The 6,041-nt window shown below is 41.9% G+C and overlaps 2 long non-coding RNA genes across 2 annotated transcripts; both read right to left on the bottom strand.

The window, feature by feature from the left end:
• Positions 1 to 1,896: 1,896 nt before the first annotated feature.
• On the bottom strand, positions 1,897 to 2,959 carry LOC115549204 (uncharacterized). The gene is made up of 4 exons (XR_003977714.1): positions 2,872 to 2,959; positions 2,640 to 2,688; positions 2,474 to 2,538; positions 1,897 to 2,308 (listed from the first exon to the last, which is right to left on the bottom strand). It is a non-coding gene; the product is annotated as an uncharacterized LOC115549204 (long non-coding RNA).
• A 22-nt stretch (positions 2,960 to 2,981) lies between these two features.
• Positions 2,982 to 4,317, bottom strand: LOC115549206 (uncharacterized). Its single transcript, XR_003977715.1, has 3 exons — positions 3,975 to 4,317; positions 3,564 to 3,705; positions 2,982 to 3,153 (listed from the first exon to the last, which is right to left on the bottom strand). It is a non-coding gene; the product is annotated as an uncharacterized LOC115549206 (long non-coding RNA).
• Between the last annotated feature and the right edge of the window lie 1,724 nt (positions 4,318 to 6,041).

Here is a 6,041-nt window from a genome sequence, read left to right as displayed (position 1 = left end):
GTTTGATCGATCGTCATTAAAACTGACTTGATACGAATGTAGCAACTACGTTATTAAACTAGTGATCAGATCCAGCCTAGTGTGGTTGCCATAGAAACGAGTTACCTACAGCTGAGCTAACGTTATTCACCGTAGTTCTAAAGGGAACTACTTTTCGAGGGAGATGAACGTAAACAGAGTATACATTTAATAAGCATGCAATACGAATACGAAAAAGGCTAATTATTAAAGTATTTGAATTGTTTGATTATGTTGACCGGCGCGAAGTAGAATAAACGGAATAATCCCCTCAAGGCAGGGCAATAAACAGTTTGATATGCCCGGCTCGATAAAGGTAAGCCGTCCACGAGCCGGGCATATCAAACTGTTTATTGCCCGGCCTCTCTGTGATTATTCCTTACATAACTCAAGTTCTATGATTGTAGGCGTAGCCGTCTAGTTTCCCACCTGCTGTACCCTCCAAATGCTGAAAGAATAGCGTGGAGGATGAGCGACGGTATACACCGCCTTATATAGACACGATACCGTGGGAAATGTGGGCGGTGCCCACGCTGATTGGTGCATAGTTGAAATTTTCAGTGCGCGCAAGCGCGCGCACGGGACAAGCCCATAAGGCGAAGCTTAGACGGCTACACCTACAATCATATAACTAGAGTTATAATAACATAACTATCGTTCTGAGGGAGGGGGAGGGGTTAAACGGAACTCGGAGGAGAAGCTAATGGTGCGTTCCTGAATCCTCAAACGCCAGTCTTCCGAGTTGAAAGTCGAAGATCTCCCAGCTCTTCTTGCGGCATTTCTCGAAGGCACGCCCCCGTTTTTTCTTCATCTTTCGAAAATCTGAGAGTAGACCGAGAGCAGTGATGACGCTCTCAACAAAATGGCTGGTTTTTTAATATTTGTACAACGTAGGTCATTTTATTGTCGATTTTAAATGCTCTTACACACTTTTCTTACACACATTGCTACTTTATTCCGGTCACCAATTGATACATTGCATGGTCTTGCTGTGCATGCAATACAATGTAAAGTTGTGTTTGTTTTCGGGCTGGTTTTGCTAAAGAGGCTAATGTAGCCAGGGTGCGAACTACGGGGGGGGCCAGGGGAGTCTCAGGCCCCCTTAATGAGACATGAGCCCCCCTGAAAACATAATTTGTGAAATTTTGGGGGGGTCTCTAAAATATTGGCAAAATGCTGTTTTTTCCCATACATTTCCTTTTTGTTTTGGTATTGCATAATCATGGATCACGTGTAAAATGTGGCTATTTTTAACCTATGATTTGCGCATGAGGGTGATTCATCATCTTCATAAAGATACCGGCCTGCTTGCAATTATTGTCCTCACCATTGAAGCGTGGGGGCGCTATGTCTTAAACGTCACTTAAAATCTGACATTGGAGAGCCGCTGGACCCGCGCAATTTCGTATTACATGTTTTGCAGTCATGTCTAAAAGAAAACAGGGAAACCTACTCGCAAATTTCGGATTTACAAAGAAATCGAAGACGAATGACTCTGAGGAGCAGCAAGAGGCGAGTTCTTCGGCAGATGCTAGCTTGGGGACAACCGACACCGCTGCACTTGCGGGGACTGCTGCCGGTGAAAGCCCGCCCACAGCCACAGCCGACAGCTCAGAGCAGGGGTGGACTGGTCATCTGGCATACCGGGCATCGTCCCGGTGGGCCGTTGACCCAATGTGGGCCGGTCTGGTCCGCTATGTTTTGTTCTTTTCTCTCTCTCTAAATTCCCTCCAATTGGGCCAGCCAATGGGCAACAGAGGGCTAGCAGTGTGTGGCCAGCATCGACACATATTATTGGTCTATGTTTGTCATCGTCAATCAATCATGGGCTGACAGGCTCAGAGAGCCCTGACAGTGCCGTCAATCACAACAAACATTAACGCTGCCTCCTCTTGGTTATGAACATGGTTAAAATATTAATATTTTTGTATTTTATGGGCCCATTACAGTAAGTACACCATATGAGTGTGAGGAAATGTGATGGGCATAAGCATGAAGCACACGTTGCAAGCTTTCAATAATTTTTGCCAGATTGTTTTTCTGTTAAGGCGTCATTTAAGTAAAAACATATGAAATTCAAATATTTACTTTAATATGGCAACAGAAACCAGGTAAAATGCCCAATGTAATTGGGCCGATTAATATTTCATCTGAGGGAAAGAAAAAAATAACAAGGCTAACAGCATTATTTGTATCAAAGTACCTGTCTTCCACCTGAGAGTAGTCGACTTCCTCAACATCTGAGGAACTGCTGTCAATGACAACTGGTGCATATACATTTGTATATGTACTGTGGATAAAAGGAACAATGAAATAGCTGTGAAATTACTGGAAAATGTGTTATTTTTGGTACTGTAATCAATTACTTTCCGCAGTCAAATATTTCATGCAAAACCAAAAGCCAAAAAAGATATTACTGCACTGAAGAGAACTAATTTAATCCATTATGACTTACTTGTAGAATTCACATGATGTGTTTGGTGATGTGGTCTTTTTGGGTCCCGCTCCTGCTCCATTGGCCTGTTGATGAAAGAGATAGAGATAACACCAAACAAATTAACAATAATTACATCACCACATCAGTAACATGGAACTTAATAACATTTGATAATAATACATACTTGCCCACCAGATGCCCTGGATGTTGTTGGCAGAGATTGTTTTGGGGACCTAAAACACACAAATAATTTGAATCACTTAATTTAAATCAGAATATAAGTAATTGTCCATATGTTATACAGAGGACAACATGCTTGATCTATTCCTTAGAGCAATTTCAAAAATGAATGCTGTGAAATACATGGATATTCAAAAATCGCTAGCACATGTCTCAAAATAGCAGGAGAAACTTACATTTTCATTGGAAGCCGACCAAATGCTTCACAATCATCGGATTCTGAAGATGAGTCATCTCCATAACCTTGGAAAAGATCATTATTAGGCTAGATAAAAAACAAACATGACTACTGGGTCTTAAATAGTCACATTACGACCTAAAACCTCTGTATTAACTTACCTTCACTGTAATGGCCTGCTTCTTTTTAAGCTTTGAAAAGGAGGTCCTCCTCTCAGCCTCTTTAACCTCCCTGAACCTCAAGAATTGAGCTGCTCTTCCTTCCTTCCTAGTCTCCTTCACTAACACACACACACATAATAATAATAATAATAATAATAATAATGTATACTTTATTAATCCCCTTGGGGGGATTCTTTCTCTGCATTCAACCCATCCAGGGATACCACTATTACTAGTAGTACTAGTATTTACTAGTAGTACTACTACACCCGGAGCAGCGTGCAGCGGGGGGGGGGGGGGGGGGACCTCATTCGGCGTCTTGGGTGAGATTCAAAACTACAATCCTCTGGTTATTGGTCCAGCCCCTTAACGGCTAGATCACCGATGCCCCAATGGCACCCACACACACTGATGCATTTTAGCTATGGTTATTTAGCGGGGGTTGATAAATTGTGGCCTTGCTGACAGCTATAACCATGGGACATTTTTATGCAGCACAGAGTAATGGAAGCACAGTGAGGGATGTTACCTGTAGGCCCACAGCCTTCGCTTGACGAGGTGGATGGAGTTGATGGGAGCTGTGTAAGGAACCCCACATTCTGCCCACATGACGGGCAAAACTTGGGAGCGTCCCCCAGTTGCACCGCACAGAACGGGCAGAACATGTCAATCTGAAAGATAAAAAAAATAAATAAATAATAGTTCAGATATCAGGCCTTCTCTTGCATTACCACGTCATGACAACAATGTAGAAAAGACCACAAATAATGCTATTTAGTGACCGGGAGCGAGCTAGCCAGCTAGCTTCCAGCTAACAACGTTTGAAGAACGTTTAACAATTATCTGTCTAATACTATCTAATACGTTATGGGGACAATGACTAAATATGTTGAAAACACACAAAACCACTTCATTATCATAATAAAAGAGAAACACGTACCTCTTGTAGCACAATCAAACGACTTAACACCTTCGTAATTGAAAAGAACCGCCAACCGGATATGGGTCCGTCACTGATTATGATCCCCCGGGACACATTTCCGTTGTCATAACTTGCAGTTCGTTTCCCTATTTGCTCGTGTTATGAAGTCGATGCAGGTGTTTTCTGAGTTTGCATGTTTTTTTCTGAATTTGCAGGTGTTTTTCTGAATTTGAATGTGTTTTGGCATTTGCAGCGCACGTGTTGTGTAATCGATGAAAGTGTTTTCTGAATTTGCAGGTGTTTTCTGTATACGCAGTTGTTGCGGCGTTTGTATGTGTTGTGACCCCTCTCGGCCACCGTAGATTATACATTTTTCAAATTATTCAGCCAAATAGATGGAAAATAAATAAACTAGGCTACAATAGGCTACTCACCCATTGCGTTTCGTCTCTTTGCTGCGGTTGATTGACAGGTGACTTCCTGCTTTTATACTGCAGCGCGGCCGTCGCGCCGCCTCCTGTTGGTGCTAGGGGCGGCTTTTGACGCGCGTAAAATGCGCGCCGCTGCGCTGCGTCGCCGGTGTATTTAGGCCTTTACGCGCCCGGTAGGAATGGACGCAGGGCAGAGGGCGCAGCCGTTCCGAGGCGCGTACGCGTCCGGTGGTCCCGGTGTCAGGCAGGGGTTCGTCGACATAGGCAGAGTGACGGACCGAGAACTAGGGAAGAGGGTTACGAGGAGAACAGGGACAACGAACTGTTCTTGGTAAATGCTGGTAGGACCGATACGAACTGGGAAGTTGTAAACGACGAACTGGCGGCCGCCGGCTGATTGGAGATCCCCGGCTGAAGTAGGGAATGGAGATTGCAGATTGCCGATAGGTGTGTCGGGAGAATGAGGACCAGTGGCGTCAAGTGGCCACTAGATGGGGGTGTTGGACCGTGTAGCAGGACGCGGCGAAACAAGTATAGGGAATGAAAGTATAAATAGCGATTCATTAGTTCAATAAAAACTTTTATTTTCGGGTGACCCATGGATGGCCCAAAGAACGGCCTATTCCGTTCTTTGGGACGGAATAAGCCGATGTGTTTTTGCGTTTTTTTGTTCCTTTCATGAATATATTTTGTCTATCAAGATAATCTTGACAAATAAATGTCGCTTTAAACTCCCCTTCAACAAAGTTTCTTTAGAATTCTATAAACTCTACATAGACCGTAACCCGTAATATAAATGTTTTGTTCATCTTGTGACTGTGAGTTTGCTTTAGGTAGGCTACAGCTGAAACATGGCGTTGGGAAAAAATTGATTAAATATTTGTTTCAATTGGCATCCTTTCTCCAGGCCAGTAAATTGTAACTGCACATAACCTGACATAAAATCACTCAAAGAGAGTGAATGAACTGTTACATTTTATGCTAACATATCACTACAGCTAATGGATATCCTTAATCATTGCAGTACTTGCATCTTATTTCTGTCATTCTCTTTAATCTGACCTGACACATTGCATAGTAAAATACCCCAAAAATATCATTGCAGGAAAAAAGAAAAAAGAATGATGCAATGATATCTTGTTCAATAATTAATATATTGTGGTGCTATGCGGAAAAATAATGAATGCAGAAACTTCTAAAATGTGACCCATTCCTACTCGTCCAATGTTGATTTGAGTTTCCAAGCTTAAATTGGCTAATATTCACTTTTTTTCCCCCATTAAATTAAATTTTAAATGTTCATGCTTATTTTTTTTTGGTCATAAACCAACTGTTCCAAAATAAAACAAGAAAATGACATTTCCAATTGGCAAATGAAATGACTATTAAACTTTTTTTTCACAACACATACAATAAGTCATTTCAACATATCTTAAATATTGATGAGATGAAAGAGAAAGTCAGCCAGACAAAGTCATGTAATTTTTTACTGTCGTGCTTAATTGTTATCCATAACAGTGGCTATAATTGTTGTAAAGCTAGAATCTGTTAGAATAAAAAATGAAAATAATGAATCCACTCGCTCTCTATGAGTGACTGTTGTGGTGGAAAAAATACTTCAACACCCTTCAACAAAATACGAGCAGTAGAGAAA

This window comes from Gadus morhua, chromosome 8 (assembly GCF_902167405.1).
Source record: "Gadus morhua chromosome 8, gadMor3.0, whole genome shotgun sequence".
In the NCBI taxonomy this organism is placed as follows: Eukaryota; Metazoa; Chordata; class Actinopteri; order Gadiformes; family Gadidae; genus Gadus; species Gadus morhua.
This window is presented reverse-complemented; position numbering and strand designations above follow the sequence as displayed.